This window comes from Pleurodeles waltl, chromosome 8 (assembly GCF_031143425.1).
Source record: "Pleurodeles waltl isolate 20211129_DDA chromosome 8, aPleWal1.hap1.20221129, whole genome shotgun sequence".
Classification (NCBI taxonomy): Eukaryota; Metazoa; Chordata; class Amphibia; order Caudata; family Salamandridae; genus Pleurodeles; species Pleurodeles waltl.
The window spans coordinates 1243654492-1243667505 of NC_090447.1; the positions used below are offsets into that span (position 1 = coordinate 1243654492).

At 50.4% G+C, this 13014-nt stretch overlaps 1 long non-coding RNA gene across 1 annotated transcript in view; it reads right to left on the reverse strand.

Moving 5' to 3' along the window:
* LOC138249208 (uncharacterized) overlaps positions 1–13014 on the reverse strand; it is a 110560-nt gene that overhangs the window by 48817 nt on the left and 48729 nt on the right. The window contains exon 2 of the long non-coding RNA XR_011194785.1: positions 12246–12315. This is a non-coding gene — a long non-coding RNA (uncharacterized lncRNA). The remainder of the gene's footprint in view (positions 1–12245; positions 12316–13014) is intronic.

A 13014-nucleotide genomic window follows, 5' to 3' on the forward strand; every position in this document is an offset into this window, starting at 1 on the left:
CTTACATATTTGAAGGTGTTCTCACATGTAATAATGACGAAAACAACAGCATGGTGAAATAAAACATTTGTGCAGGATCACACAAATTTGGTCAGTTGGTGAAGCCAGAATTCTATTGTTTCAAAATGTAGCTACTAGCTGGGGATCTCTTTCTCTTGTTTTACTTGAAAGGTTAATGCATTGACATTAATTCTTTGTGAATGAGCCTAAAGCATGGGTGGCAGGCAGAAGCCACTTTAAAACTGGCCTTGTTTTGAGCTGAAGGGACCAAGAAGACATCAAGCTGAGCTAGACTAGGCATCTGGTTTGAAATGTCAGTGGCTCACCAACCTCTACTTTCTGTTATGTTACATAATGTGTATTTGTATAGGGCAAAACCTACCCAGGAGGGTATCCTAGCGCTGAAGTAGGAGCTGTATTGGCTAAGTCAGGGTCGGTGCTGGTTGAAGAGCCAGGTCTTCAGTTCTCGTGGGATGAAAGAACTTAAGATGAGGATCTGATGTGCCTGGGTAGGCTTTTCCAGACTTTAGGAGTGAGGTAGAAGGCGTGTCCAGCGGATCTGGTTCTGCTTCTGTAGGACGTTTGTGCAAGTAGGAGTCCGGCTGAGGAGAGGTGTCTGGTAGATTTATGTGGTTGTTGCAAAGCATGGGGTCAATGTTGTGTAAGTCTTTGTATGTGTTCTCGAGAAGTTTGAAGGGCTCTTTTTGTGGATCGGGAGCTGATGTAGCTCTTTGAGGTGCATAGGTATGTGATCGCGAGGTGGGAGAAGGAGAGTGTGCCAGGCTGCTATGTTCTGGATGGTCTGAAGTCTTCTGGTCAGTTAAGCATTGATTCCAGTATAGGGTGCATTGCCATAGTTCGCTGGTGATGAGGGCTTTGGGGGTGGTTCTGCAAGTGTTTGTGATTCACCATTTGAAGACCTTGTTGAGCAACTTGAGAGTGTGGAAGCAGGAGATGGAGTCTGCATTCACTTTGGTGGTCATGGTGAGTCGTCTTGTCTGCGTTGAGTTTTGAGCCAGTTGATTTTCATTCCTATGGTGATTTCAGTGCGTGTCAGAGAGGGAGAGGATGAGCTAGGTGCCCTCAGCAAAGGGATATGATGTTAATTCGTTGAGCGCGGATGATGCTGACAAGTAGGGTCATGTAGGCATTGAGCAGAGTGGGGCTGAATGAGAATTCCTGTGCAACTCCGTAGATGAGGTTGACGGTATCCAAGGTGAAGGGGACCAGGCTGAATGCTCGCTAGGTGTGGCCTGTCAGGAAGGAGTAAATCCAGTGGAATATGTGACAGAACAACTAGGTCCTAAACAACTATAGCCTGAACCACTCCTGCTAAACAACTAAAAAGCCTCTACAACTAAGTACTGAACAACTACTGTCTAAACAACAATTGTGCCCGAATTTGTGGTTGGTGAGCACAGAGCATTTGGTGGCTCTGATTTGCCAATGGTAGCATCTGAGGGATTTAAAGGTGCTGTTATCGGTGTCATTTGTACTGCATCCATCTTTCTCATCACTATAATCAGAAGGTGTAGGGAGTGCCATTGAGTTGGGTAACCGAGTACAGTCCCACTATGGCTTGCTCTGCTGTTTGGTAAACTAGTACCATTTTCAAAGTGCTCATAACTTATTATGTGATGTGTACAGCTATACAAGTTTATTAACATAGATTCTATGCAGCAGGTGAAGGAGCCTGTCAGTTCAAGACCATATTTTATTTATGCTAATTATAGGGTGACCAGGTTTTCAAACCCAAAAACCTGGACATTTTGGGACATGTAGTCCTGGCTTTGTAATGGGATAAGCAAGACTAGAAGTACTGGAATGCAAGAAAAAAAAAAACCTAGACTGGAGCAAGTCCTTATGTTTATGTCATAAATATATGTACAATGTAGAACAAAGCTCATAAATATGTCTTCTATATTCATCTGGTACTGGCCAGATTGCCCTCTCAGGTTACAAAATGCCTTTCTGGCTACGACAACCAGTTTCAATGTTAGCATCAGTATTTTAGTGGGGGTATCCTTTTCAGTCTTGCAGTGTCACTTACCCGCCCTTATCATTGTCCCAGTATTGATGTTTGTGCCCCCATCTGCATTCCAGTGGTACATCCTGTGTCTGTGTGTCAGTGACTGTATCCTTGTATCAGTGTTGCAGTATGATTGAAGTGACTATATGGCAGTGGTTCCCATTGTCATTGTTGCTGCCACTAAGTTAGTGCCTATGTGTCATCTAAAGCTGAGAATAGTTTACCTACGTACCCAATTGGAGAGATTTACCCTTTTTCTGACGGCAATTTAAAATGTTGCTTGCTTCCTCTTAATCGGCCAGCCTGCTGCTGAAACTAGTTGATTGACAAAACATATATTTTACCCCATATGTGGGTTTGTTTGCTAGTGCCCGGACATTTCATTCAGTAAGGTACCAGCACTTCTGTGATCAATAAATTAATCAATCATTTATCTTTTACTATCACAATATCAATTCTCTTGTATCTGTGCCCCAGTGTCAGTAACCCTGTGTCATTGCCCCCAACAGTGCTACTGTGCAATTGTTTGCGCAGCAATGAATGGCTCCACTGAGTCAGTTCAGGTGCTCTAGTGCCAGCGACTCACTATCAGTGCCTTCATGCTGGTGCCCGAATCATATTGAAATCCATGTTTTGTGGCATCCTGCGCCATTGTCCCAGTGCTGCTGTTTTGTTTCAGTGACTAAGCATTAGTGTTGGAGGACTTCTTAGTGTTACTGGGTAAGTGTGCCAATGTTAGTGTAGCTATATATGAGCCAGCGTCCCTCTTTTTGTTTCCCCCATCAGTATTCCAGTGTAAGGATAGTGCTCCTATTTCTCAGTCTACCCAGTGTCAGTGCCCCACCATTAATCTCAGGATCACTGTCCCCATAGCCATTCTTTTGGTCGTATCACTGTAGTGCTAGGCCTTGGCAGTGTTGCAGGGCCCAGTGTCAGTATCAATGCCTGTGTCCCTATGTTAATGTCTCCATGTCAGTGTCCTCATGTCAATGTCCCAGTGACAGTGACCCATGTCAGAAACCAAAGATAAAAACTCCAATACTGTGTCCCTCCAGTAAGTGTTCTGGTTGTGTGTCTTAGCAACCTTTTTATAAGGGGAGTATCATTTTCAGTCTTGCAGTGTCACTTGCCTACTCATATCATTGTCCCAGTATTGATGTCTGCCCCCATCACCATTCCAGAGGCACATCCTGTGTCTGTTTTTCAGTGCCTGTATCCTTGTATCAGTCTTGCAGTATGATTGATGTGCCTACATGGCAGTGGTTCCTATTGCCGTTGTTGCTGCCACTAAGTCAGTGCCTTTGTGTCAAATTTGTGTGGTGGCTCATTGTTCCAGTTTCACTGTCCCTCATCAAAATCCCCATGTCAGTGTTGGTGTTTCTGTGTCGGGTTTTTAGTACATGTTAATTCACTAACGTCACATCTTTCAAGTCAGTGTCTCTATGTCATGAACTGGTATTGTGTCCTAGAGTGCACACCCTTGTGCTCTAGAGTTCCTGTGGCAGTGTCCCAGTGAAACTCCCCCATGACAGTTTCCCAGCAATAGTGATTGTGCCCCATGTCAGCAGTCCATTGTCACTGTTCCAATGGCATGTAGTGATGCTCCTGTTTCGGTGTTTCCTGTACAAGTGCCCTAGTGTCAATGTTGATTTGCCTGAGATATTATCGTAATGACAGTACCTATGTGTGTTAGTGTTTTCTTGTTAGTGTCCTCGTGTCACTCTACTTTTGTCACCATGTTGCTCAAATGACAATTTACCTTAAAAAAGCAAAATACAAGAGGCATCTGGCAAGGGGGCGTGGTCTGCCCACGAACAGAGATGCCGCCTAGGAGCAGAGCTCTGCTAGGGGGTGGGCCGTGGACCGGGGTCGGAGGTGCCCTGAGGGCCCCCCGACCAGCCGCGGACCAGTGGCAGGCGGGGCGCCGAGGATCGGTGGCGTGGGAGCGGCGCACCGCCCATGGGAGAGCAAGCTCCCCCCTCCAAAATGCGAACACAGAAGATGGCACTGAGGTCCGCGGCAAGAGGCTGAGCCGCGGCCTCAAGTTGCGGCTGATCCCGGGGCGATGGTGCCGGAGTGCGCCAAAGGCCCCCGACCAGCAACGGACCAGCGGCAGGCGGGGGCGACGAGGATCGGTGTCGCGGGAGCGGAACACCGCCTATGAGTAGAGCGCGCTCCCCCCCTTCAACAAGACGCGAATACAGAGGAGGGCACTGAGACTCTCAAGAGGCTGAGCCACGGCCTCAAGTTGCAGCTGAACCCGGGGGCGATGGTGCCGGGGGAGCGATGAGGGCCCCCTCCCCCGACCAGCAACGAACCAGCACCAAGGATTGGCGGCATGAGGGCGGCGCACCGCCGGTGGGGAGGGCGCGCTCCCCCCCTCTAAACAAATCGAGAACGTGGAGGGGGGCGCTGAGGCCCGCGGCAGGAGGCTGAGCTGCGGCCTCAGGTTTCGGCTGGGCCCAGACCGGGGGCCGCGTCTCCCTCCTGTGGCCTTCGAGGGGGGCGGGAGCCTGGAGGCTTCCTCTGCTTGCCTCACTCTGGGTCTCCCTCTTCTCTCTTCCCCCCCGGACCTCGGGGGCCTCCCATGGGTGCGCCGGTGACCTGGGCAGCCCGCGGAGAACGGAGACAACGTTGTGCCCCTTCTACAACCCTTGAAACCACGGGCACCGAGACCCATGGAATCCCCCCCTTTTCTCTGGCAATCCCGGGACTGCTGCTGTCTCTGGAGGAGCGAGGACACTGCCGGTGGCTCCCCGCTTGCCTCCCCCCTTCTCCCCCCATTCCGGCTGCATAGAAGAGAGGGAGAGCAGGAGAGAGAGAGGAGGAAGAGGAGAGGAGAGGGAGGAAGAGAGAGAAGGAAAAGAAAAAAGGAAAAAAAAATAAAGGAACCGAAAAAGAAAGCAAGGAAGTCAATGCAGTTGGTCCCAAAATAAAATTGAACAAACATAAAAATAAAAAAAAACACAAAGAAAAAAGAACGGGAAGAAAGCAAGGGAAAAGAACTGAACCCTGCCCACACCAAACACTTGTGGACCCCTAGACGGACAAGGGGCAGATGGCACACACCCTCCCGGATGTACGGGCGGAGAGGGGAAGGATACACTGCACTGGCCGTACAACAGTGGCGCAAAGCATCACGGTTGCCCTCCTACTGGAACATCTGATCTCCCACCTATACCCCCACTACCGCTGAGGCCGACGATGAAAGGGTCAGCCATAGCCCCAAGCATCCAGGAGCACAGGCATAAGAGGTGAGCCCCATTTCTCTTCATGCGGTCAGCGATGAGATATCCCTCTCTCTGTGGCCACGATGCTAGTACCTGGACGGTGCAGGGGGGGCGGGGATGACTCTACGCATCTACAATTAACGCCCACCTGGTCTTCCCACCGCACTGATCTCCTACCTTCCCCCGACAGGTGGGGGAGTGCCTCGGCCTGTACCTATGCCTGGATGCCTGGTATCCTGATCCTAGAAATACTGCTGCAAACGTCAGTTGCGTCACAGCCAGACACTTCTTGGAGCCCAGCCTGAACGGGGGAGCCTGCAATGCCCAGAGGCAAGGCGACTGGCAAAGCAACGGGTAAACCAGCCCGACAACTACTATTCTATGAAGCCCTCTGCCAGCAGAAACATCCCTCAGCAGAGGACCCCCCGCCCCTCCCCTGCGCCAACATGGCAGACGACATGCAAGGTACGACAATGGACCGCATACTGCAGGAGATATCGGCAGTAGGTCATAAATTGGAAGGTATGGACAACGCCATGGTGGCACTGACGGTGGAGACGAGATCCATGCGCCTGGATATAGCCGGCCAGGATGTGGATCACCAAAAATGGGGAATCACGGAACTTCTACAACCTGAAGGACCTGAGAGCATTTCTAGAAAGTCTGCAAGACCAAACCCAATCCACAGAAACGACTGTCCAGACCCCCCAGTCCACACGGGGTCCACCCTCGGGAATTGGTCACCCGCACCCTCATCTGAACCTGAAGTGCGCTCTACCATAGACCCTCAAATCAGGGGAAGAGATCTTGAAAGGCTCGCAAAAAGCTACGACGACAGGGGTCATGTACTTTAAGCAGTGGTGATGCACACGCAGCTATCGGACAGAGACAAATCCCGCTTCCCTTTGAAACCCACAATGGACCCCACCTGAGACAAGACAACATCATGCCCCCCCAGAACTCTCCATACTACCGACCACGGGCAGACGCGACCGCACCAAAGGGACCTCGCCGCGAAGAAGATGAAAGGGAGAGATGAGTACCAGTTTTTGTGAACTTATAGACATACTATTACTGGGGGACATTGCCTCTGTTTGTTCTTGATAGTGTTTTGAACATTCTTGCTTATTATTATACGTGATAGTATATCCTCTTCTGCTCCTCCTTTTCTTAGAAATCTAGTAACACGTTTTCTCTCAGTAACATGACACCCGTTTGTCTGCTAAAACAGATATCTAGCATCTCTTTAGAACTGTTACACTGTTCTCATTCATTAACTTGCCTTAATTCTGATCGCCCTCAAGGATGGTTGACAAATGCCTATTGCGATTGACAACGCATTATTGCATCTGAATAACCTACAATGGCAGGGAAATGCTTCTTCCCCCTAACAGCAACCCATTCGCACCCCCACTCCCCTCCCTACCCTCCCCCTCCCCCTCCCCCCGGCTTCAATAAAAGCGATAAAACTGACACACGCCGCCTTTCTTGAGATGTAGCCACACACAACCTATACACAGCTTCCCCCCTCCTGCCCCCCCCTCAATGTTACACGGACTTGCACGGGGATGGGGGAACTAGATTGGGGGGGGCGAGGCACCGCACGTGCGCCGCCTCCCCCGGTCAGGGGCCGCTGGTCAGGCTCTGGAGCTTGATAGACCTGGGTTCTAGACCCGTAGGTTACAGTCCTAGAACGTCGGGACTTTTGTCTTTTATTTTCTTTAATCTTCCTTCCCTTCTTCAGTTTCGTTCACCCGTTCTATCCCTTAGCAGCTGCCCATTCTCTCTTTCCTTTTCTCTTCTTGCCTTTCCCCTCCCCCCTACCTGCCTTCCGCCCCCCCTCCCCTTATTATCCAATCTCCTCACCTCCACAGTTTCCATCGAGCCCCCAGCCCCCTCCCCCTTACTCCCACCCCAATATTTCCTCCCTGCCCTGCTTCGAGTGCCCCCATACTTGGATAGTCTCGATAACGCGCAGGGATGTCCGATCCGAGCAGAGTACCAACAGCACCTCTGCGGATTATATCCTGGAACGTAAATGGCCTCACCCACTTCATAAAGCGGAAAAAAGTTCTATCCTATCTCAATTCCAAACAGGCGGACATTGCCCTTTTACAAGAGACACATCTAGATGGTCCGGAATCTGATAAACTGCGACGCGACTGGGTGGCCACCGTCCTGTTTAGCTGCACTCCCCCAGCACAGAGACTACCCCAAGAAAATGCGGTGTGGCGCTAAAGCTGCGTAAATCCCTCCCCCATACTGTTCTCAAATCATGGACTGACCCCCAAGGCCGTTACGTATTTGCTAAATTAAAGATGGGCGACTCCACACTGTGTGTGGGCTCAGTCTACGCACCAACGGGCCCGAAACGCCTCTCTTTCTTACAAATCAACCGACTCTTGACCGAGATAGGGGCATCTCGCTATGTAATAGGAGGGGACTGGAACATAGTCAGAGACGCAGTACTTGACAGAACGGGCCCCTTGGACGTCAGTAACAACGCAGACAGAGCCCTACAGACCGACATACTATCGGACAATGGCCTAGTGGACCATTGGAGATTGACCCATCCTATAGAACGAGAATTCACCTTTCTCTCACCGGTGCATGGCACCCAATCCCGACTTGACTACTTTCTCCTGTCCCACAACCTTGTGGCCCGTAGCTATGATGATCGCATACTGGAGGGCGGCCTCTCGGACCACTCTCCGATTAGCATAGCTATCCACTTGAACCTTGTATCCCCGGGACGTAAGCCTTGGAGATTTGCGGCCCACCGCTACCGCTCTCCCCAGGGTAAGTCACATCTATAGGACCATGCAGCCACCTTCGCTCAAAACAACCTGGGTTCTGTGAGCTCTAGCCGAATTATGTGGGCCGTGGCCAAGGCCTCGGTGCGGGGACAACTTATGCGGGACACAGCACTGGCGAACAGAGACAGAAAAGAGAAACAGGCGGCACTGGAACTTGATATCCGCCGGCTCACCAGAAAATACACTGCACACACCTCACTCCCAGGGCGTCGAAACTTAGAGCGTGCCCAAATGGCCCTCAACAAGTTATATACCTCCCAGGCAGAGTATGCTTTACAGAGACTACAAGGAAGACATTATGAACAAGGAGAGAAGACAGGGCGCCTGCTGGCAGCCCAGCTCCGACAGAGGACAGCTGCCCTTGCCACCCCGGCTGTCCGTGCCTCTTCCGGAAAATTATTAACACACCCACAAGCTATCACCAACAATTTGCGTCCTTCTACAAACACCTCTACACATCAGAGACTATATCCAGCCCAGCACAGTGAACAGTTTCCTGGCGGGCCTTGACCTACCCTCCCTGTCAGAGGAGGGACGCAACCTCCTAGAAGGGGAAATAAGTAGGCAGGAAATAGAGAGAGTTATCTCCGACCTCCCCTACCACAAGTCGCCAGGGGAGGATGGATTTCCGGCGGAATTCTATAAATGGACAGGGAGGGAGGCAACTGACATACTACATGCAGCTTTGAACGAAGCCTGCTCAACACAGTCCGTAGGGGCTATATCCAATAATGCCATGATAGCCATCATACCAAAACCTGTGAGGGACCCCCTGCTGTGTGATAGTTATTGACCTATCTCTCTCTTAAACAGTGACATCAAAATCCTAGCAAGTATCCTGGCCAACAGACTGCGCAAAGTCATACCGTCTTTGATCCACCACACGCAAGTGGGGTTTGTACCAGGTCGCACCTCAAGGAATCACTTGCGCACCCTATGCCATACCCTATGGGCCGCTAGGGACCTACAAGAGGAGGCGCTGGCTCTGTCCTTGGATGCGGAAAAGGCATTCGACCGCATTAAGTGGTCATACCTGTTCACGACGCTAGAGAAGTTCGGCCTGGGAGACAGCTTTATATCAATGGTGCGGCTACTTTACGACCAGCCCGCGGCAAGAGTCAACTGTGGAGGCTTCCTCTCAGACCACTTCCCTATCCGTAGAGGTACACGGCAGGGCTGCCCCCTCTCACCACTTCTGTTCCCACTAGCAATGGAGCCCCTCGCTGCGGCTATCCGCTCCTCTCCCTCCTTCACGGGTCTCACATTGCCGGTAGGTATTTTTAAAATCTATCTATATGCCGATGACGTCTTACTAACTCTTACGGACCTGGAAAGATCCATACCAGCCCTGCTGGAGATCATCAATGGATTTGCAATCCTCTCCAGCTACAGTATGAACTGGGATAAGAGCGAGGCGCTTCCCCTTTCGCGGATGACCACAAGAGCAGCACTCTTACGCTTCCCGTTTCGTTGGACACCGAAACGTCTCAAATACCTGGGGGTGCTAGTCAACCCGGGCCTAGTGCATATGGTGGCAGATAACATCGACCCCCTCATTGCATGGCCGAAGCTCGATTTTGCAAAATGGAGCCAATTAGGTCTATCTATGTAAGGTCGAGTACAAGCGGTAAGGATGGTCACGGTGCCTCGTTTCACCTATGTGCTGGGACTCCTCCCTCTACAGGTGCTTCTCCATATGCTACGAAACATAGATGCACTCATCAGATCATTTGTATAGGGCTCAATGCGACCACGCTTATTGTCCGCCAAACTCCTAGCCCGCCGCTCCCACGGGGGCATGGGACTTCCATCAGTAGAGCATTATTCAATCGCACTGCACTTGTCCCAGCTGTCCCATACCTTGTCCACAGTGCCGGACGCGCCCCAGTGGATCGCCGTGGAGAAGCAACAGCTATCCGCTCAGGAGGGACTCGGAGGGCCTTATCGCGACGACCTCCCATCCGCTAGTTCGGTGAACCCCATCTTGAAGGCGACACAAGCGGCCTGGAGAAGGGCCCACCGCCTACTTGGGATCCACCCTCTTCTCCACGCCCAAGCACCTCTGTGGCGTAACAGCGGACTCCAGATAAGCGGTGAAGTGCTTGACTGGCCGCAATGGAGGAGGGCTGGCATCTATACGGTTTCCCAGATTCTGAAAAATGACACGCTCAAGTCCTTCCTCAGGCTGAGGGAAGAATTCAATCTTCAACCTAGCCAAGAGTGGAGATATTTGCAACTTAAACACTGCATCTGCCAACGGAACGAGACCATTCGATGGGGATCCCGGTCTTCACCCGTAGTGGCCTACTTGCAACAGTGGGGACAACATAGGGGAGTCATGGCGTGTTTCTATGACTTAATCATCCGACAGCTCTACTCCCAACCCCTCTCTGATAAGCTGCGCTTAAAATGGCAAACTCGACTACAACAGGCACTAGATCCGGAGGACTGGGAAGACACCCTAGAGGCACTGGACAGAGGCACCCGAGAGGCACATCTAAAGTTCTGCCTCTTTAAGGTCCTACATGACTGGCACTGGTCCCCAGCAAAGCTAAACAGGACAGGACTTCTCCTGCACGCGAAATGCTGGTGATGTTCAGAAACATACTGTGACCTAAAACATATTCTAGCCAACTTCCCAACGGTTCGACTGCTATGGGACGTGGTGGGCTCCACCCTGGCTGAATCCATGATACACCCGGCACCTCTCCCCCTTTCTCTTATACTTTTACACGACATGACATCTCTCCCAGACTTAACCAGACCACATAAGAGGTTACGGCACACAGCGCTAGCCACTGCAAAAATGTGCATCCTACGGCATTGGAGATCGGCTATCTCACCAACCCCGGAGGAGTGGATCGTGGCTATGACCCGTATCGCCATGCACAAAAGAATCATTTATAACCTACAAGACCAAGCCCAATTGTTCAACCAAGTATGGGCCTTCTTCCTCACTGGGGGGTGCCAGCAGGCCGCCTGAAACCATCTGCCCTCCCCCACCCCTTTTCCTCCCCCCCTTTTTTCCCTTGGTGGATTACCCTCCCTTCCCTCCCCCTACTAGTTCCTTTTCACTCTTCCCCTTTTCTCTCCTTTCCCTCTTCTTTTTCTTTCCTTTACCCTCTCTTCTCTTTCTCTCCCTCTCTCCTCTCCCTTCCCCCCAGTTCCATCAGGGGCATGACCTAGGTCTCTTCTACTCTCACTAGCAAGCATCAGTCGTAGACCCATACATCCGAGGCAGCATACGAACGCTAAGTAACAAATATGACTGTGCGGAGTGAAGCTAAAGATCTCAGGCTCCGATACCTAGACTGACCCGCTACCCCGACAACTCGCCGCCTAGGCGTACACTACCACACTGATATCCTGCCCTCCAACACAAAGATACCCGACCTCAAATCGATAGCACACTGTAGCCGGCAGCTGGCAGTCCCGGCTACGAGACAGGAAGAATCGGGAGCGGAGTCCCAATTCCCTCACCCACATTACGAAAGCGGAGACCTCGGGAATCCTAGTGGGTGGATTCCCGAGTCACAACATAGTTGTCAGGGCAACTCGGACGCAAATATGGGGAACCCGGATGTCCGGGTTCCCGAAGTGATAGAAAGTGAAGAAGGACTACCGAGAGAAAAAATGCCATATAAGGAAGACGCAGGAGGTAACGAGGAGAGGGACAAAATCAGAGCGGACGAGAAGAACGGATTAACTAAAAAGACAGAAAGCCCAAAGACGTGGGGTGCCAACGTGACCAAAACAAAAGAGGAAGACACAGAAGGCCGAGAATCCCGCCACGTCCCAGGAGGGACGTGGCTGCACCAGGTACGGTCCTTTCTAAAGGGCTGCTTCAGATTAAACTTGGGAAGGGAGAGGGTTACGAGAGAAGGGAACAGAGGGGTAGGAGGAGTGGAGGGAGAAGACGACAGTGAGGAGGAGAAGGAAGGGTAACTCTCACATAAAACTATTATATAGAAGACCTAGGAGAGATAGAATAAAAACAAAACTTATACCCATACCTGTCTATCAATCACACGGAGGTGACTTACCCTTTCCAATCTGACTCTAGAATATCACTGACTCCTGGGGAGTGGTCTCTCTCTCTCTCTCTCTCTTTCTCTCTCTCTCTCTCTCTCTCTCTCTCAGAATTATAAAAACCTAAAACCCCACACTTACCCATATTTTCCTCTTGTTTTCCGGTCCATCTGGGAGACCTCGGGGACACCTTCGCCTGTCAAGAGGAATCCTGGAAGAGAAGAAACAACCTAGGATTAAGGATTAATAGTCTATATCTATATATCTATATATCAAAGTACTGTCACACATAACTGGAATAATAAAGAGACCACTTCAAACCCTGACTGAGTATATTTGTCCTTACTATCGTCTCACCCACTGCCACACACACCATCTACAAACATTACAACTTGCTCACATCCCGGACATCGATACAGAAAAGGAGTGAACTCCCCACTCCCAAGGGACCTGATGACGAAACACTATCCTTACTCCCATCCATCCCTACTATGCTAAATTAAATCATCTACCCCTCCTGTTCTCCTCTGCTCTCCTGTACAAAGATGTCCTATAGGACTATGCTCTACTCAACCCCTATCCCCGACTTCTGTCTCCCTTTTCCTTTCATTCTTCTGTTCCCCTTCTTGTTCTTTCTGACTTTTATTTTTATTAATGATACTACTGCGATTATCGGGATACGTTTTGAAGAACAACTGACAATGTTCCAATGTCTCATATATTTCTTGATTCTTTTTTTTTTTTTCTGTAACATTGTTTGTAAATGTTGGGACCTCGATCCCGTTAGGATTATGTATCACTTGCAGTATCTACAATAAAATAATATATAAAAAAAAAAAAGAGAGGCATCTGGCAAAACAGCAATGATTTGTTTAACCAAATGTTACAGCTGGGAGAGCAGTTACAGGAT